Genomic DNA, 21,830 nt, shown 5'->3' on the forward strand with positions numbered 1-21,830 from the left:
ATTGTCAGATAACAATTAAGAAAGGACCTGAGAATTTGGTTAGTAGTAATGGAATTCTATTTTATTTTCTGTCATGATAGAAATTCTTCAAACTAATAGCAAAAACATGTCAAGTACAGAGATATCATTTCAGTCAAGCTAGATGTTTGGCTAAAAGAAAGATTTTCATTGAGTCAGAAGTACTTATCAGAAAAAGATGTTTGTTAAGCTGTCATCTTTTAATGATATGAGATTAGAATATTGAAATGGGTGTGAAAGATAAGGATGAATCAGAGAAATAAGTAGAATTACTAATACATTTCATTGAAGAAAGTTTGAGAGCCCTGGCAAAGCTGACAGACTGTCACAGTCGCTTTCATCAGTTCCAACAAATGAAGGAAAAATACTTGTTTCAGTCTTTCTGTCACAGAGGTTGATATTAAAACCTCATTAACCCTAAGCAGAAGGAACTTGAAAAATACAGAAACTTCATATAACTACTGTTAGAAGTGAGGCTGTGAAAAAAAGTTTATGTAAACACTTATTTTACTTTCTGGCATCTGCACAAAAAGTGGAGAGACCTCACTGGGGTGACGGAGCCAGCAAATATTTTATGTCATTTCTATATAAAAGTCACAGGTTGCTTAGGACTTTGCTCAGCCCTCATTTTGATTTAAGTGGAGCCACTACTCAGCCCAACCCTGTGCCAACGCACAGAGTAATTCTGCCCCAGTGACAGAGCTATGCACCTCTTAACTCCACAAGGATTTCCTCAATCTAAAAATGTTTATGGTCTGTATGTATTGAAGCTTTGCTATATTAAATCAATTAATTAAGAGGAGGAAGGAAAAAGTCTTCAATGTTTTCTGCCTACTTGGTTCAGGGTGACACGTCAACGGAAAAAAGAAACAACACAGGTGTATGACTACATTTACTTTTTATGGTGATGGTATTATGCCTATATGAATACTCTTCCTTTACAAAACAGGACTTAATGAGTTTGATTAAACAAAGTGTGCTGAGAAAGAGGAAAGGTTTCAATAATGCTCTTATTTGAATTTCTCCTAGTACATAAAATGCCATAAAAACGATAACGATTTTTTTTTTAATAATGCCACACTACCTGGCTCTGATAGTGTAGATGCTGGATACTTGATATGATACATACAAAAAGATGAAAAGTACAAAAATATCATACCACTCTGTTCATTTCAAGTAGGTCTGTCTTGACAATCATATTTTCCAGTGGTCCTGCTCAGCCAAAGAGGTGTGTTCTGTACAGTGTAAACAACATATGGATTTCCCCACTGTGATGTGTTTATCTTCGCAAAATTAAAGGCTGGAATGATCGTGAAATACCTAATTGCCTTTCAGCTGCAAGATGTTAATGATCTAAGCTGCATATTCATTGTCTCCGGGTACAGGAATTAGATCGTGCTATATGGCAAATATTTGAACAGACATGCGTTTGAAAGCCAGCTGTATAACCATAAGGTTAAAACATCCTGTGCTCTACCTAATCTGTATCTGGCACTCCTGGGGTGGGTAAGCATACCTTTGGCATATCTTTTTAACCTCTGGTTTACAAAGACGGGCTGGGAATGGGTCCAGTTTCCAATTCAAAATAGATTCGCTCAAATATTACTCAAATTCAGGCTGAGTGACAAAGCCTCAAAGATTTGTTCCTGTAATCAGGAATAACAGTCCTGACGGAAAGGCTTGTCATTCCCCTGGCCACACCATGGTGAGTCCCCTTCTTCACAGACCACGTTCCCAGCGGCGACTCCCCTCCACAATCACTCACGAGCTGTCCCCTTCCAGGCAGTTCCTTTTACGCAAGAGCCGGAGTGAGCTCTGCCCGATCTCTGCACTCAGTGTGGGGACTAGAATGCTTGTGTGCTGAGAAAACAGACGAAAAAGTGAATCATGATCGTACAGACAGAGGGTGATTTAGCTGGTCCACAGAGAGGGTCCGTGACATCCGTTATACGGAGTATTTCGCTAGGAATGCAGAATGGCTGGGAAATCGTCTTTCATCTGTATTGTGAGGATATTCAGAACACGAGCTAAAAAATAAGCATGCACTCATCTCTGTAGGTAGTCTAAAATAAGAAAAAAAAAAAAAAAGCAATTAGTTCCCACTCTGCTTATGTAGTGATGCTGACATTAAAGTCTAATCATGGTGGTTGAAATGCAATTATTTTACTTCTGATCAGAGAAGAGAAAGAACCATCACATCATGTACATCTGCATTGTCCAATGCCATGATGTCATAGAATTATAGAATCATAGAATGGTTAGGGTTGGAAGGGACCTCAAAGCTCCTCTAGTTCCAACCCCACTGCTATGATCATCTTGGCAGAATTTAGATTGTGAACGGAAACGTTTCTCACCTTTGCCTGCCACTGTGCAGAGTACAAATCAGGACTGTTTCTACAGTCTTATGTAAGGCAAAGACACAAAACAATCCACCAAATTATATATGTACCCTAAAAAAATACTGCATCAAGATTTATACCTAATCTTAAACTGCGATATTTCACAATGTTGTAATGGTTTTTCTTCCACACAGAGTTGTTTACCATTCAGTTCTATATCTCCATAGTTGTTTTATTCCAGTTAACCAGAATTCCTCCAGCAATTCTTGCTGTCAAGCAACAATCCTGACATATAGTAAAAAATTAAGGAGTCAGTGAAGAGTACTGCCCAGAAACCAGCCATCCTGAACTGTCTGGAACAGAAAAAGAGAGTTGTGAAACAAATGGTGAAAGCAAGCAGATTGCTTCGGTAAACTACACTGATGGCATTAAATACAGGAAGGGGAAGACTGAGTAAAGGAGGATTTGGCATGAGATAGAGGAATATTGAGGGACAGCAGAATGCACAGTAAAGAAAAAGAAGTGCTAATATCACATCTTGGAAAATGTTGCAGTTAAGAATGAAATACGCATACAAATTCGGAATAGAAAATTGGGTGTAGTCAGTAAGAACCAAAATATTTACTAGTTCAAGGAGATGAAAGGAAAAAGAAAGGAATTTGAATTAACTGAAAAAATAATACATTACCTCTGAAAAGGCACCAAAGACATGACAGCCTAGTGAAACTGTTATTATAGCTGGAAAATCGGCCTTGAATAGTACTGACCAGGAAAGACAGAAAGGTAGATATGATGGAGAGAATAAAAAGTACCACTTTTGGTACCATTTTTGGAGAGAATAAAAAGTACCACTACTAATTATGACATGTGTTCCCTAGCTAGGCTGTTTGCAGCCATGTTCCTGCTCTTCACTTATAACATTATCACTAAAGCAATGCATTTAAATTCATTCAAGTGAATAGTGATAGGCAAGAAGAGCAAGATTGGGAGTAATACCTTGGATCACGAGTAGATTCATGGAAAGAAACAAAAATAAGTCTGCATCAGAAGTTCTTGATTTCAGAAGGATCTAGTTTTCACCAGCTATACTGAGGACTCCTAAGACATGGATGTAAAAGGTAAAAAAATTTCTCGAGTCAAAGGCAAAAAAACTATCCAGAGCAGGTATTCCAAGCAAGGGGAGTACTTGAAAGTAGATGGTCCCAATCCAGATGAGTGAAAATCTACCTGAAAAAATCTACCTCCTTGCATTAAGCAAGTAGCTTATAAGTAATATGCAAAGGAGTAGGCTATGTTAATTTGGAGAAAGCTTGTTGGTAACATGGCCGTACATCATCTGGACAAGACCTGGCTGGACAGAACAGACGTGGACCACAGCTATCCAATTTAGAACAAGGGAAAGTGAACTGTCTCCATTTGTCTGGTTACACATACCCTGCAAGGCAAACAATTAATATTCTAATATTAGCTCATCTTAATTCTTTACAAAACTGCATTTGATTGCTGTCCTGGTGTAATACTTTAAAACAGAAGAGCACTCTGGCGGGAACTGCTGTGACTTCCCAAGCAACAGCCTCCATTATACGTGGAGTTTTGCTTGCTATTCCAGTGCTGTTCCCATTAATAACGCTTTTTACTAACTAGACATGCTTTTCTGTTTGGAGTTTGTTTTGCCTTCTCTGGTAACTGCAGCCTGTGCTTTGGCAAAATTGTGCTTAAGAAACCACCCACCTCACCGGCACGCTGTGCGCTTTTCAAAATGCTACAAACTTTTTTAAATTTTGATTAGTCTTAGCTGATAAACCTGTGACTTAAAAATAATGTAGGAAGTAATCTAGTTTATCTCTCAGCTTTTGAAAAACAGATTGTGTGCTTGCGTAACAATATATCCAGAAAGGAGCTTTGCTGTGCTTTTTCAATTTGTTTTTTTAATGATGGAAAAGACCATTCATTATGTAACAGCTAGATGTGCTTGTCAGCAACTTTATAAAAAACAGTTTGGATGGAAAAAGAGACAGATGTGTCCCTGATGTTAGCTGACTGTAAAGGAACCCTTGGTTGCATAGGGGATATTTCTCTGTCTTCTCAGCTTGATTTCCCCACTGAAGCAGCACTGAGGGCCTCTCCACAACTCAACAGACATGTATGAGATTAGTGGAAATAGTCCAAGATGGGAATGAGAGGCATTTCGGAGAGGTGGTATAGCACCACTGCTGAGTTAATTTATCCAGCTGAGAGATGGAGCTGAGTGGCTGAGCTGGAAAACCTTTCTGACATGGGTTTTGTATTGCTCCTGGCTGGCCACTTGTCTTGTCACAGCCTCAGAGCTTGCTCAGAGCATCACTGTATACCATCATTCTGCTTAAACCTGCCTGGTGCTGTCTGCAGTTCTCAGCAACGTAGTGATCTTCCTTATGATTTTGTAAAAGTTTCTATTGAAGGTGTGGAACTTCACATTTTAAAAGCAGACCTTTATACTAGTGCAATGCCGGATCATGCCTGCCCAGAAGGAGAAACCCCATTACAAAGACTAAGGAAGGAGAAGCCGTGTTTTCCCCTCGTGCCTTTCTGTGGAGTGTTTCAAAATGCTCTTGAATTTCCACAACTTGCAGATCTGCAATTTTACTGTATCTAGTCACTTCGTGTCCACTCTCTCGATGGCTTTGTATAGAGCAAACATAATCAGACTTAGGTTTTTGGCAGGGGACCAGAGGATTTCAATCTTGAGGACATGGCTGAAACCATTTTAGCATATTTCCAATTTTTTTTCTTTTTTTTTTCTTTTTTTTTAATAATTTGAAGCAGAACAGAGGTATTTTAAAAGTCATCAACATTATATAATCTTAGGAGAAATCAAGCAGGCTAACTATGGCTCCATCTCTAGACATGAGAGATAGTCCTCTCTGAGTCTTTTAAGAGTGGTGATGTTGAGTTTAAAGCAGTGTTTTTTGCACTTTCCACACTCTGTATTAACTCTGGAAGTGAAAATAAGAAATCTACCAGTATCAACATTAACACTTATTTAATTTATAATGTGACCGAGGAAGCTTAAAGATGTGTGGGGAACTGGGAAACCACATTTCTTTATACAAGCTTGTAATAAAACTTTCAAGGCGTTTTTCCTCCAGCAATGGATTTTATAATCTTATTGCATGTTATGACCTGCTCAGGTATGAAATTCTGAAATACATCAGTAAGTTTTACCTTAGTCCCATGTCCTGGCAGAAAAGCCTGTTAGGGAGAGATCTGGGGGAGACTTAGGAGCTGACTGATAGCCTTGTAAATGATTTTTGGCAGAAGCTCAGATGTGCTTTTTTGACAGAGTAAATTGTGTTATGGGCAGTATTTGGGGAATGTTTGCTCTCAGGCAGCAGATATCTAAGTAAAAAATATGGTGCGATGTGATAGTTTTGGTGGGTATCCCTTTCTCTCTTTGACAATATATATTAAGAGCCCATCTGAGCCCTGTCTCTTCTTCAAATCAACTCCTTTGAACTGTAAGCATGTGCATGGATAGGTAAAGGAAGGGGAACAGACTGTGCACATCTACTCTGTAACATTTTTAATTTAAATCTGTTCCCAGGTTCACCTAGCAATCTGGCAGTCCAGACATTCCAATTATATCAATCCTAAACTCAGAATAACCTCTTAGTTGCCATTAGTGTGACATCAGAGTAAATCTAGTTTAAGAGAGAAGCTTGATGCTCCCAGTGAGAATGTTTTTCAATGCAGTTCTTGAAAATAAAGCAAAATTCAGTTTCTCCTATAGACATCAATGAAATTTCAGTTTATCTCTTTTGGAAGGGGAAGCTGCAGAGCCTAGTGCTTGGGGAGTGAGCATCTTTGGGTGTCTGGGAGACCACGGCCTGGCAGAGCTGCCCCTTGGCTGTCCGGCTGAGTGTCAGGCAGGCAGGCAAGCAGGCAGGCTGACACAGGTGACCTGGAGACCTGGCAGCCTGCTTGCACTGCCAGTTCTAATGATACTCCAAATTTCCATGTTTCCAGAGAAATGTGATGCATTTGGCAATATACTCCCAACACTACCTTTGTGTTTGGCCAGAGTTTAGACCGTAAAACACCTAGTTTCCATTTTTCTAGTGGCTGAACAGGGATGAAGAAGCTGGTTTGCTAAGACTTACATCATACTGACTTGGATAAATGCTTTGTAGTGATAATTGTGATAGACCAAAGTAGGATCTTTGGTGCTATTAGAAGTGTAACTTTTTTTTCAGAGGCTTAAGAGAAATCTGCTGTTGCTGTATTTCCTGTTCTCGTGTTGTGGGTTGTTGCAATGTTGAAAAGAGTTCTCAAGAAACCAATGTGAGAATGACCTGCCGACTATGAGAGGGACAGTACACACAGAGCTCTCAAACTGTCAAAGAAATATATGTATTATTGAAACAGATAAACTGAGTGAAAGCATATTGTCTACAATGCAGAGAAGTGGGGAGGCGGGAATAGAAAAGAAAAACAAAAATACTGAGTGTATTTCCTGATGGAAGGGAACTGATATGAAAATAAATAAAGTCTTGTTCAATTAACAACCAGCTTGAACATCTGCACAAAGATGTATAATCTAGCAGAAAGGATATGTATTGGTATTTGTGTCACAGAAGCACATCCTGCAGTGATGAGCATGGTAGGAAAAGATGTTCTAAACTTGACACACTTCATATGCAGTACTTCATTAAACATAACTGAGTCAAATTGCATCTACTAGTGTGGTGACATGTCAGAGCTGAGACTCATTGTACTGCGGAGACCATGCAGATCATCACACAGAATTGCTTTCATCTTGAAAGAATTCATCATAGAATCATAGAATCATAGTATGGCATAGGCTGGAAGGGACCTTAGAGATCATCTAATCCAACCTCCCTGTCATGGGCAGGGATGCCTCTCAACTAGATCAGGCTACTCAAGGCTCCGTCCAATGGTCTTGAACACTTCCAGGGAGGGGTCATCCACAACTTCTCTGGGCAATTTATTCCAAAGTCTTACCACCCTCGTACTGAAGAATTTCTTCGTAAGATCTAATCTAAATCTGTTCTCCTTCAACTTAAACCCATTTCCCCTTGTCCTATCAGTGGTCACTCTTGTAAAAAGTCCCTCCCCAGCCTTCCTGTAGGTTCCCTTCCTACAGGTCATGCTGAAATTGTTCTCCTGAGGTGGAGAAGTTTTTAAGTTAAGCATGAGTAACGATGTGGGCTATGTCTGTGTTTCTGTCCACCACCAGTCTTCAAAGCATCCAGGAGCAGAGGGAGCTCTGCCTATCACCTAAGGACTACCTGGGGACAGTTTGCCAGATGTGGCTGGCAGTGTGCTGGCCATCGGACACTGGCTGCAGAGGATATATCTGGCTGCACGTGCATCTGCTCCACCAGGCTCACCGTTTGCACAGCCTGGGTGAATGAGCTTTTCAGATGATTACCTTTGTGGCTGCTCCACTTCTACAACGTAGTCAAGCCTAATAGGTTGCTGCCTTCCTAGTTCTCTGAGTGGAGCACCTGCTGAAAGCACTAGCTAAGTGTCCTGACATAGTTAGTAATTTTCTGATAAATGCATTGTTTTTCAGAAGATGACAAAGCATTAAAATGGTGGTTAACCTCTGAGAACTCTCAGTGTTCTGGAGATATCTCTGGTCAAAACTGCTGTGGCTGTTACCCTGGCTAGGCCAACCAGTACTTAAAACATTAATTTAGGCTGCGAGTGATAAAAGTTCAAGCTGCTCTTTTGTCTAGCATAGAAACTATAGCCATCATCTTTCTAGTATGGATGTTACTGTTAAGCTGTGGGATTGTAAGAGCACTTTCTTTGATCTTTTCTGTATTCTAATTATTAGGTATCTCTTAAAAACAGAGATCTGGTTACCCAGTGTTGCAAGAAAATTGACCCTCGATGTATTGAATCATTCTTTCTCTTAGTTAGTAAATAGTTAATGAACAGCTCTGGTAGGCATAGCTGGCCTACTGTGGCCTACTTTGGGATTTTCTTCAGAAATTTTACCACGGGATCAGGCAAAGCCTTTCCTTGTCTTCAGTCTCTATGTGCCAGCTGAGGGCACTCATAGCTAGGTTATTGTCCAAAAGAGCTGCCGCCTCCTTTGGCTGGATTCACTCCTTCTCTCATGTTCATGAAAATCTTCCAAAGGTCATCATTTCATCATACAAAAGAAAAGATGGCACAGGAGATGCGTGATGGAAATTCAAGATGTTTTCCAGGACAGGAAAATTAACTTACATCCAACTCCAAGTAAAGTAGGGTCTTGCGCTACAGAAATAAAAAGCCGTGTTTTCTAGAAGTAGTATCATTTATTGCAAAATACTTTGCCTTTTCCATAAAATGGTGGCTTGCTGCAAAGCTCTTTCTGTATTTACAGTATCTCTTTTTTGACAGTAGATTAGAATTGGTTAATCAATTATAAGCCTTAAAAAAATCTTTACTTTTTTTCTGAAGTAGCATAAAATATGCAACCCTTGGTTTTGGCATTTTATGTCAGACCATATCATAGGCTACAACAAAAAACATTTTAAGAATGAGAGGCCTTGTCAGTAATGGGGTTACATCGTTGGTGGATAAGGGAAGAGCAACCGACATCATCTACCTGGACTTGTCCAAAGCATTTGACACTGTCCCACACGCATCCTTGTCTCTAAACTGGAGAGACATGGATTTGATGGATGGACCACTTGGTGGATAAGGAATTGGCTGGATGGTTGCACTCAAAGGGTTGCGGTGAAAGGTTCAATGTCCAAGTGGAGACCAGTGATGAGTGATGTTCCTCAGGGGTCAGTACTGGGACTGGTGCTATTTAACATCTTTGTCAGCGACATGGACAGTGGGTTTGAGTGCACCAGCAAGTTTGCTGATGACACCAAGCTGTGTGGTGTTGTGGGTACGCTGGAGGGAAGGGATGCCATCCAGAGGGACCTTGACAGGCTTGAGAGGTGGGCCTGTGTGAACCTCCTGAAGTTCAACAAGGCCAAGTGCAAGGTCCTGCATGTGGGCTGGGGCAATCCCAAGCACAAGTACAGGCTGGGCAGAGAATGAATTGAGAGCAACCCTGAGGAGAAGGACTTGAGGATGCTGGTTGATGAGAATCATAGAATCATAGAATCATAGAATCATAGAATCATAGAATCATAGAATCATAGAATCATAGAATCATAGAATCATAATCATAGAATCATAGAATCATAGAATGGTTTGGGTTGGAAGGGACCTCAAAGATCATTTAATTCCAATCCCCTTGCCATGGGCAGGGACACCTTCCATTACACCAGGTTGCTCAAAGCCTCATCCAACCTGGCCTTGAACACTTCCAGGGATGGGGCACCCGCAGCTTCTCTGGGCAACCTGTTCCACTGCCTCACCACCCTCAGAGTGAAGAATTTCTTCCTTAGATCTAATCTAAATCTACCATCTTTCAGTTTAAAGCCATTGCCCAATTTACAGCCCCAAAATCCAACCGTACCCTAAGCTGCATCCAAAGAAGCGTGGCCAGCAGGTCGAGGGAGGTGATTCTGCCCCTCTACTCTGCGCTTATGAGACTCTGCCTGGAATACTGTGTTCAGCTCTGGAGTCCCCAACACAAGAAGGACATGGAGCTGTTTGAGTGGGTCCAGAGAAGGGCCATGAAGATGATCTGAGGGCTGGAGCACCTCTCCTCTGAAGACAAGCTGAGAGAATTGGGGCTGTTGATCCTGGAGAAGAGAAGGCTCCGGGGTGATCTTATAGCAGCTTTCCAGTACTTAAAGGGGGCCTGCAGGAAAGCTGGGGAGGGACTTCGTACAAGGGTGTGTAGTGACAGGACAAGGGATAATGGCTTTAAACTGAAAGGGGATAGATTTCATTATGATATAAGGAAGACATTTTTATTTTTTACATTGAAGGTGGCGAGGCACTGGAAGAGGTTTCCCAGAGAAGCTGTGGATGCCCCATCCCCGGAAGCGTTCAAGGCCAGGTTGGATGAGGCTTTGAGCAACCTGGTGTAGTGGAAGGTGTCCCTGCCCATGGCAGGGGAATTGGAACTAGATGATCTTTGAGATCCCTTCCAACTCTAACCATTCTGCGATTCTATGATTCTAATTAGCAATAGAAATTAATTATTACTGAAGAGTAAATATTTATAAGAAATTTCCTATCTCGTTCCTTCAAGAAATTTCCTTTTACCAAAGGCAGGGGAGTAACCAGTATCTCTCCGCAGGGGCCATGTGAAATACCAAGCGATAGGTAATAATTACAAACAGTAAGAACAAAGAATCAGAGCACGTTGAGATGAAGAGACATGCGAGACCTATGACACCGAACATACAATATGGCTAGAAGAGAAACTATTAAACTCAACTTTTCCCTATGGTAGATGAGTAACTATGTGGTCTATTTCATCGGCTAGGCTGAGGAGTAACAGCTTTTCTCTGTCAAAAGGAGTGGTCACATTTTATTTTTTTTTACTACAACCTTAATGAAGGATCTCTTTCTGATCAGTTTTTTCAGCCTGATAGTCTCCATTTTTTCAAGTTATCATGCATTTTTCAAAGGACATAATGTTTTGTGTTTGCTCATCCCTGCTATTTTTAATGAAGCGAAGTCTATAAGACTGAATGAAACATCTATGTAAGACTTGATTCTATTAACCACTTACAATATCCCTCTTGCAGTAAGTTTGTATAATGCTTGTCTATACAAATTGCTCGGTAATGCATTTTTAAGAAATTGCTAAGGGAAGGACACCCAGAAAACACACATGGAAAGAATAAACCCAGCAGGGATATTTAACAGGAGTCAACAGATCATCAACAGATGATCAAACACAGATGATATATGTTTGCATATTAAATTAAGTCCTGATGTAAATGGATCCAAATATCACTAAGGCTAATGGAAGTTGCTGTCATAAAAAGGTGGAATCTGCCCGTCTGCTTTTAAGAGAAGAAGAGCAAATAACCCAATCAGAAGCTCAGTTGCTCAGACAGATTCACTGTTCTCCTACACTTTCGCTATCCGTTAGTCTACCAGTCTCCGGCTCAGCTGATGAAAGATGTGGAGAAAAGTGGTAGAAAGTAAGTGATGAAGCATTGCCATTAATTGTATTTAGGATGACAGATGCTCTGGAGTGAAAAATAACTCCCCATGAATGACTGCATCACTTGAAGTAGATTATATTTAAAGGTTACCCACTATTCAATTAATGCTTTGTTTGCGTCAGAGCCAAAGATGCCCAGACTGCTGTATACCTTTATTGCAGCCCAAAGTGAGGCAGATCAATGAGGAAACTTGCCATCCCTTGATTCACTACAATACTCCCTGAGGCTCAGATACTGTTGGGGGACTGTTTTAGAGGAAGAGAAACCTGTTTCAGTCTTGTCCACCTGTTGGAAATGGTCTCCTGTGGATGCTGTACTCCAAACCTCTCCTGGGCATTTCCTTGGTGCGTGCTAGTTGGCATGGACCAAAATTATGTTAACAACTATGATAACCAGCAGGATGGACCATCATGAATACAGTACTCCTGTCTGTTCCTTGATCCTCTTTTGTTCAGTAGTATAGTAGTATATATAGTATAGTAGTATATAGTTGTATAGTAGTATAATACTTTGTTCAATAGTATAGTATATTCTTAGCCTCGTGTTTGGGGCAACCCCCATGCACAAGTAAAGTCCACCAAAATATCTTACTGCTTTTGTCGTTTTTTCTCACATGTTTACTCCTATATCCAGTGATATCTCAAGGTGACATGGGACCCACTGTGATCTCCATGAGTTTGTATACCAGCGTTCTTGAAAACACGTAGTTCTTGAAAGGGTAGCAGAACTGTCCCCCATCATGCCTGGAAGCTACAGATTGCTCCAGTGAAAGAAAGCCTTTAATTTTACTCCCACTCTTGAACACAGATTAAATAGAAAAGTTAAATATAGTTAAGTAAGCACACAGTTGGGCTTGCCTGATCAGTAATTTTGAAAATTTTGGACTTGAAGGCTGAGAGTAAAGGTGTTTCTAAATGTTAATGAGAGAAAAGCTCACTCAGTCTGGCTGCAGATATTGATGAGATGAAACTTTTTATTTTTTCTTAATGGGGACCTGTAGAAAACTCTCTCCTTACCTCTCAGTTTTACCCCTTCGCTAAGGGATACTAGAGTCTGAAATTCCACTGTGATGTTCATTAGACAAGGGGACAAGGACTGTTATTTCTTCATTATTATTCACTATGAGATTTTCTCTTTTTAAAATGGTAGATATCTCTCAAGTAATTGTAAAGGAACAAGTCAGTAAGGAGTGGCCTTTAAAGGTCACTTTAAGCCAGTGTAATGTAATTAAGTGAACTACTCAGAAACATGTTTTAAAATCTCATTAACCACATTTATATCTGTCACAGGAAAGTTTACCCAGATACCAGTAAGAAACACACTGAAGTAAGGTCAAAGTCTTCTTAGCTGTGCATGCAAAAGAATGTATATTTTTTTTTAATATGACACCAGGGAATGAAATGATCTCAGAGTTATTCTAGTTTAGTCTGTAAGGACAAAAAACACTTTACATTTTTAGCTTTATGTAGAAACTGAATAGAATGGAAAAAACTGCATTCTATTCCCATTTCACCTCATTACAGTCATGATATCTACAGGCATGTGGACAGGGCTTGTTGCAGACACTCCAACCTATTACACAGCTTCCTGGCTGAAATTGGAGAATGAGACATGCAGTGAGGCTTGGAATAGGAGGAAGCAGTTTTTGCTGTATTTTAAATTATTTTTAATAATCCTGAGTCATGTACCATGCGGTTTTCTTTAATAATTTTTTTTGATGAATCGTTACAAAAACCCATGCTACTCTGTGGTTCCTGCATTGTATCTCCTGTATTCAAGTTTACTGTGTTCTCTGTACATTGATAGACTGTTTTGAGTTCACCTTAGTTAAGACTGCACGTCCACTGCAGAGGTTTCATGTTGTTTGATTTCTCCAGGGTGTGCTAAATCAACTGCTGACATTTTTGTATTGTCCATATTAGTTTTCATAAGAGTCGCAGACTGTCTTATCCATGTTCCTGTCAGATAAACTGAGGCAGGGAAGAAATGAATTGGAGCTTGCCAGGAGGAAGCAAGTGTAAGAAACGAAACTGACCTCAGCAATATTTCTTCTGCGAGTGACTTTAGTAGTGTGTCCCACACTCACTATTCTGTCGTCATTCAGTGTGGATTCCCTTAAACCTCCATCTGTTTCCAGAGTCATGGGTTTTTTAATGTGAGGATCTAAGCATTTACTTTTAGTGATGGAAGTTGCTAGCCTTCATGATTTTAAAATAGAACTTGGAATCACATTTACATGGCACAAACAGATGGCAAGCAAAAAGTTTTCAAATTCTACAATTTTTAATATAAAGCAATGACTTATGATTCTTTGAGATATGAAATATGATTTTTTCGATGTTTGGCACAAACAAACTGGTACAGTGACAGCTATGAGAAAGTAATCCTCATTTCTGTTAGGCATATCTTATATGGAAATAAAATTATCAAATGTTCTAGTGACAGCTCCAATCATGTTTGTTACATTGATGTGTAGAAGTACTTGCTGCTGCTTAAGGGATGTCTCCAGTTTCCACAGAAAGGATTTGTGTCAAATTTCCTGCCCTGGAGTTAGCAGGAGCTCTACAAGCAGCAGTGCTTGAAAAGCTACTGTTTAGTCCCTAGTATTGGGTAATATTGGTTAAGTGCTTTCTTTGTTTTATACTGCAGTAACATACTTCCCTACTGCGCGACCTGTTGCGGCTGCTGAGTGTTTTTTTCCCATCAGAATTTTCACCAGGTTGTGGGTATTGGAAAGTGGACAAATCTAACCAGAAAAAGCATATAAACGAAAAAGTAATGGAGTAGCTTGGGTTTTCTGTGTTGATTTGTTGTTTTGTTTTTGGTTTTTTTTGTTTTTTTTGTTTGTTTTTAAATGGCAGCCTAAAGTTAATGTTTGGAATATATATGTCTTATAAAATCACTCTGGAAAGTGGCATTCCTTTGCCTGAATGACAGCTTCTATAAGTAGCCAATTTATTCTCTTTCAAAAAAGGGAAATTCCATCTCTACCTCTCTTCACTTCCTTAACTCTACGAAAGGTCTCTGAAAGGCAAGGACATGAGCTGGGCAAACTGAGTCAGTGTGCAAGAAAGAGAGAAAAAAAAAAAAAAAGGCAAAACCCCTTCACAATTTCTTTAATTAATGTGAAATATTGCTTGCTTTTTCTTTTTATAGCACCATGTAAAGATCTGCATCTCTGCTTATCAACTGGTTTCCTCCCCTCAAACACACAATGAGCAGAAAGCAGAGTGAGCTGTAACCCTTGAGCCTCCCTGAAGAAGGGGTGCTGGGAACTAGTACTCCTCTCAGTGTCTTAGTGGAAGAGGAAAAATGAAGTGATGAAACCTCGCCCACCCTGACTTTGAGCCCAGGCTGCTTAGGATGTTGGGAACTATTGAAATAAAAGATTTCTCTTTCCCCAAGCCATTGGGCAGTAGAGAAAGAAGTCTGACATTAAAAGAAAAAAATGAGGGATCCATGACTGAGTCCCTGGGGAAGGAGGAGAGCAATGACCCTGCCATGCTTGCGTGCTTGCCTGCACAATGCACTGGGAGCATGTGCCATGAGACCGATGAGATCAGTTGTGCCAGTGTGTGTGTATGGCCAGGTCAGCAGAGGCCATTAATCACTCCCGGAGGAGGGAGTGATATACTGCTTCCAGCTCATTATGATTAACAAATTCTTAATCTTCTCTTTTTCTGAAACAGAAGACAACTTGGAGAAGCTTGGCCTTAGTCTGACCAATACAAATGCCTTTTCCCTGGGTTGAATAAAGCACCTTGCCTGTGTCATGTGGGGGAATAGATATGCTGTGTGAGCTACCCAAGGAACAGGACATCTGTAACCCGGGCTCATCCTGCTCCCTCTGACATTCAAAATGACATCTGCTTTGTTTCGGACATCCCTCTATACATATCTATCTACCAGCCATATACCTAAAATATATCAGAAAAAGTTTTCAAAACTTAATTATTCTATAAGAAAGTTAATTTACTCACCTTTACATTAATTTAAAGAGGTTTGTCTAATAACTAAGATTAGTTTCACTGTGTTATTCCTAAAATTACTGAGAATAGTGGGAAAAAAATGAAATTCATGACTTAATTGTTGACTGCTTGTCTTTGTGCCTCATATTTGCTTTGTGCATTGATTCTTTATATTTTGTTCTTCAAAGATTGTTCCTGGTTCTTTAAGATTTTGCCTTTAATGCTGCTGAAATTTGCCTGTGTGTGTACTTGTGCATCTTCACTACTTATGAAATGGAATTAGGAAACCAAATTTAATCTTAAATTTTGTGATTTATGAACTGGCTGTGAGTGAATGTGGCCGAAATAAGAGTGTTTTAAATATTGCATTTAAAATAGCATTCTACAGAAGGAGTGGGGATAATTTATTTGGCAATTTTGAAATGAAGCTTTAACAACTGTATGAACGAGATAGCATGGTGTTACTGTCTGCAACTACACAGATCCTTTCCTATCTTGCATTCCTTAACCTAACTATTGAGTGAGCCTCAGATTCTGTGAACTGAAGGTGCTCATGTCATTACAAATACAGAAATTCAAATCTATGAACTTGAAAAAACACTTAAAAAGCTAGATTTCATGTGCAGAAAGCCATAAAAATACTATGAAGATTCAGTTTCAGTGAGTGTCTACACGTAACTTAATCTAGAAACTCCAAGGTTGTTAAACTCTTGGCTCTAATTGTGTTCAGTAGTAAAGTTTCTTAACTGCTAGTACCAAGGGTTCACACAGGGTAAAGTCACTGAAATGAGACGCTTCAATTGTGCTTGTTACCTCGCTAATTAAAGAGGAAAATGTGCTGTGAGAGAGAACTGCTACTCTCTCTCTTCTCAGACCATCTCTCTGTCACTAAGCTAATGGAGCAATTCTATGTTTCAGTCTAGAAGCAGACATTCTTGTAATTGTCTGCAGTCTCATACTAAATGCTTCATCCAATAAATACTTTTTAGCTTTAACTCATTTCCTCTACTTCAATACACTGCGTGTTCAAAGACGTAATTAAAAACTACTGCTGTTGTCTAATATCAGTTTATCCTAGCAAACAATCATTCACCATCTGGAGGCTAGGCTATAAAAAAAAGATAATCTAAAAAGAAAAACATACTGGTATTTGATTTCCTCTGAAATATATGGCCTCCATTTTTATTTGTTTGCTATAAATCAGGAGCAATTCTACTGTACACTCCTCATAATTGTATATTAATATACGCCTGTATACTCATGTGACTTATGTGAGGCTGCTGGTGCAGAAGAGAGGAAAAAGGAAAAGCAAGAAAGAGAGAAAAAGCCCTTATCCCTGCTCTTTTGAACTGCTTTCTACAGAAATAATCTGTTCTGGCCAAACAATAATAGGAGGTACAACTTTCTTCAGTCTAATGTAGTTAGCTAAGGACAGCACCAAAAAGCATTTGGCTTGCTGCATCTGATGAAAAACAATGTAAAGCAAAAAGAACATTCTTGTAAACTGTGTGTTTTTTCATAGGTCTCATGATATTTAGCTTGATCTTAAAACAAAAAAAAAAAAAAAAGCCAGCAAAACCTCTGGTTTCTCAAAGCTTGTGAAAATCTTGCCTTTGTTTTGTTTTGGGTTTTCATTAGCTTATTCCTTATGTTGGTAGAAAAAAAAAACAACTGGCAAAATGAAAATCACATTCTCGGCAGCCCAGTAAAAGAATGCATGATTTTAAAACCTCTTTATTTTTTAGCCTAGATTGTGATTTTAGGTCATTGTAGAGAAAATGATATCTTTACTTTTATATGCTTTGGTCTGGCCTTACTGAAATATGCATCTCCAGAATTACGGCCCCTGGGGAGGTGATTAGGTGTTACAGCTGGGCCAACCTCTTGGCTCGCTGCCGCCCAGAGGCAAAAGCCCTTCCCTTTTTCTCTTTCCCCTCACTCCTGTGCAGCCATGTCTCTGTGCAGATTTTGGCACGCGGTTGGCCACACTGTGAGCTGTTTTAGCTTGCTGAACCCGGAGCAAAGACTTCACTGTCTTTGCATTGGATCAGCTTTCTGACACATTAGCAAGCTGAACTGGCCCGCCACAGGGGCTGACCAATGCAAGAGTGGGTGCCAGGGAGGGAGTGGGAACATTTGGCTTGAACTAGAGGGTAAAGTGGTAAGAAAAAGAGCTTTCTGGTTTTGGTGGTAGAAAGCCATTAGATTCAGTCGTAACTTCACCTTGAGAAGCACAAGTCATCTGACTTGAACAGTCAGATGTAGTAAGATTGATAAACCCTTGATGCCTTCTGGTAACAAGGACATGAGTAATTTGGGGCTCTGGGGGTTTTCTGGCTCCTTCTAAATTTTCTTCTTTCTAAATGAGCCTTCTGGCGCTTTTTCTGCCTGTTCAGGTACATCTCAGTGAACCTACTTGTAGAGCTCCTGAGCAGTTTCTCTGTTTTTTTTCTGATGGTTTTCTTTTCTGGGGCCCTTTCTTTGTATAGCTTTCATGGTAGTCATATAGTTAGTAGAACTATTGCTAAAGAACCTTTCTATAGGGTTAGTAGTTTCTGTTTCCGTTAAAAGATAGTTCTGCTGCAAAAAAAAAAAAACACATACAATACCAAGACAGCTTTTAATTTTGAAACAAGACTATTCATGCAAAGTAAAAGAAAATTAACAATAGATTTTACATGCTCACAAGTAAAAACGCTGTCAGACATTGAAACTGTATATCTCTTTTAGTTCACCACCTAACATTTTCTTTCCTTTCTGTATTTTCCCTCAGAGAGAATCCTCTAAGTGTGAAGGATAGTTTTGGAGAAGGACTTTGCACTTCAAGAAATAAGAGAAACACACTTGTACACATTTGACTGACCTTGAAAATATGTTGATAAAAAGGGAGCATGTACTAATCACTGCTCTTCGAGGGTTTATTTTCAGCTGCCTTGTCAAGTTGAGAATTGCAACCACTAAAGCAGCAGCATGGTTTCAGATCTCATTTCAAAGACATTCAAATGAAGAACTGCCAGTTGTGACACATGCCCTTTTATTATCCTAAAAGTGATTGATATCTTGCTGGAGGCAACATTACCTGTGAAATGTTATGCAGCTTTTAAACAGTTCCTGCTGTCTTTGCTTTAGGTAGTGTGGTACTTACAATGGTAAATAGCTAAAGAATAAATGACTTATTTTTCTAAGGTATTGTTCCAAGATACATGGATGCTGTGGAAATCTCATTAGGATGTACTGCACCTACAAACACATATGTACGTAAGTATGTAAAGTTGTCTAAAAACAGCTCTGTAATGATAGATATATGCATTATAGAGCCTGACTTAGAACAGATTTTTTAAAAAAAGTCTGTAAAATGACAAGAGAAAATCCTGGACAAAAAGTCCAAAAGGAATGGTCCCTCTAACATCCCTAATCATACCACTGGGCAAGTATGAGGCAGTTGACCACTGGCAGCAATTAGAATCACAGAATCATAGAATGGTTTGGGTTGGAATGGACACCAAAGATCATCTAGTTCCAACCCCCCTGCCATGGGCAGGGACACCCTCCACTACACCAGGTTGCCCAAAGCCTCATCCAATCCGGCTTTGAACACTTCCAGGGATAAGGCATCTACAACTTCTCTGGGAAACCTGTTCCAGTACCTCACCACCCTCTGAGTGAAAAATTTCTTCCTTATATCTAATCTAAATCTGCCCTCTTTCAATTTAAAGCCATTTCTCCTTGTCCTGTCACTACATACCCTTGTACGAAGTCCCTCTCCAGCTTTCCTGCAGGCCCCCTTTAAGTACTGGAAGGCTGCAATAAGATCACCCCGGAGCCTTCTCTTCTCCAGGATGAACAGTCCCAACTCTTTCAGCCTGTCTTCAGAGGAGAGGTGCTCCAGCCCTCGGATCATCTTCGTGGCCCTCCTCTTGACTCGCTCCAACAACTCCATGTCCTTCTTGTGCTGGGGACTCCAGAGCTGATTGCAGTATTCCAGGTGAGGTCTCACGAGAGCAGAGTAGAGGGGCAGAATCACCTTCCTCGTCCTGCTGGCCACGCTTCTTTGGATGCAGCTTAGGATACGGTTGGCTTTCTGGTCTGCCAGTGCACATTGCTGGCTCATGTTGAGCTTCTCATCCACCAGCACTCCCAAGTCCTTTTCCTCAGGGCTGCTCTCAATCCATTGTCCGCCCAGCCTGTACTTGTGCATGGGATTGCCCCAACCCACGTGCAGGACCTTGCACTTGGCCTTGTTGAACTTCATGAGGTTCTCACAGGCCCATATCTCCAGCCTGTCAAGGTCCCTCTGGATGGCATCCCTTCCCTCCAGCATGTCCACACACCACACAGCTTGATGTTGTCATCAAACTTGCTGAGGGTGCACTCGATCCCACTGCCCATGTCACCAAGAAAGATGTTAAACAGCACCAGTCCCAATACTGATCCCTGAGGAACACCACTCGTCACTTGGGCATCGAGCTGTTGAACTCAACCCTTGGAGTGCAACCAACCAGCCAATTCCTTATCCACCAAGTGGTCCATCTGTCAAATCCATGTCTCTCCAATTTACAGACAGGGATGCTGTGCGGGACAGTGTCAAATGCTTTGGATAAGTCCAGGTAGATGACGTCAGTTGCTCTTTCCTTATCCATCAACGCTGTAACCCCATCATAGAAGGCCACCAAATTAGTCAGGCAGGTTTTGCCCTTAGTGAAGCCATGTTGGCTGTCACCAATCACCCCCTTATTTTCCTTGTGCCTTAGCATACTTGCCAGGAGGATCTGCTCCATGATCTTACCAGGCACGGAGGTGAGACTGACTGGCCTGTAGTTCCCTGGGTCTTCCTTTTTTCCCTTTTTAAAGATGGGGGCTATGTTTTCCCTTTTCTAGTCAGTGGGAACTTCACCAGACTGCCACAACTTCTGAAATATGATGGATAGTGGCTTAGCAACTTCATCTGCCAGTTCCCTCAGGACCCCCGGATGCACCTCATCAGGTCCCATGGATTTGTCCACCTTCAGGTTCCTTAGATGATCTCAAACCTGATCTTCTCCTACAGTGGATGGTTCTACATTCTCCCAGTCCCTGCCTTTGCCTTCTGTGACTTGGGCTGTGCAGATGGAGCATTTGCCAGTGAAGACTGAGGCAAAGAAGTCATTGAGAACCTCAGCCTTCTCCACGTCCTGGGTAGCCAGGTCCCCCGTTTCCTCCCGAAGAGGGCCTACGTTTTCCCTAGATCTCTTTTTATCATATTTTATCTCTTTTTGACATATCTGTAGAAGTTTTTCTTGTTGCCCTTGATGTCCTTGGCCAGATTTAACTCTATCAGGGCTTTAGTTTTCCTAACCTGATCTCTGGTTGCTCGGACAATATCTTTGTATTCTTCCCAGGCTACCTGTCCTTGCTTCCACCCTCTATAGGCCTTCTTTTTGTATCCGAGTTGGTCCAGGAGCTCCTTGTTCATCCAAGTAGGCCTCTTGGTGTTCCTGTCTGACTTTCTCTTTGTTGGGCTGCACCGCTCCTGAGCTTGGAGAAGGTGATCCTTGAATATAACCAGCTTTCTTGGGCCCCTCTTCCCTTCAGGGCTTCATCCCATTGTACTCTACCAAGGAGATCCCTGAAGAGGCTCATATGTTCTTCCTAAATAGCATCTCCCATTGTCACTGTCAGATGGAGAACTTTGGATGTAAATGGATCATTGGTCTGACACAATAAGATGTTTCTTATGATGGCAATTGAACCAAGAGTGTAGTTTGCTGTATGGGATAAGAACTTAAAAATCAAGCTATGGCAATTACTTTGTAGGATGGTGCATATTTTTATTTGATATCTCAGCTTCCCTATCTTAATAAGATACTTTGCAAATGGTTATCTTTACGAATATACTTGTTGAACTGAGAAAGATCAAAATGGATTTGAAAAATTAATATTTTTAATTTTGTTTCCAATAAAAGTTTATGGAGGGAAGGGTCTTCTGGCAATATTATCCATGTTAAGTCTTGGGCAAATTTGCAATATCTCCTTGCCCACATGTGAAATTTAGATTTCAAATAAATATTTTTAAAGTAGCATACAAATGTTACTTCTGTTATTATTCTTCCATAAAAGTGATTTCCAATCTTACTGTATTTAATCATGTTGCCCTGCTGTTTGTCTTGAATCTGTATTTACCTACTGTAGCAGTCATCCTTTTTTAAAAATCCTTTTCATTATCAAAGCAATTTTCAAATATTCTAGAGATTAGCAGAAAGCTGCAAAAATTGTAAAGCTGTCAAACCACATTATTTTCTTTAAACATTTATTAGGAAAAAATATTTGATTTGAATGGAAAAGATCCAATTTCCAGTAAGAAAATGAATAAACTCAAAAGCTTATTTAGTTTTGACCAGTTGAAGCTGGGACCCGGTCCTCAGTTGAGGCATATGAATTTA

The sequence above is a fragment of the Tauraco erythrolophus genome, chromosome Z (genome assembly GCF_009769465.1).
Source record: "Tauraco erythrolophus isolate bTauEry1 chromosome Z, bTauEry1.pri, whole genome shotgun sequence".
Taxonomy (NCBI): domain Eukaryota; kingdom Metazoa; phylum Chordata; class Aves; order Musophagiformes; family Musophagidae; genus Tauraco; species Tauraco erythrolophus.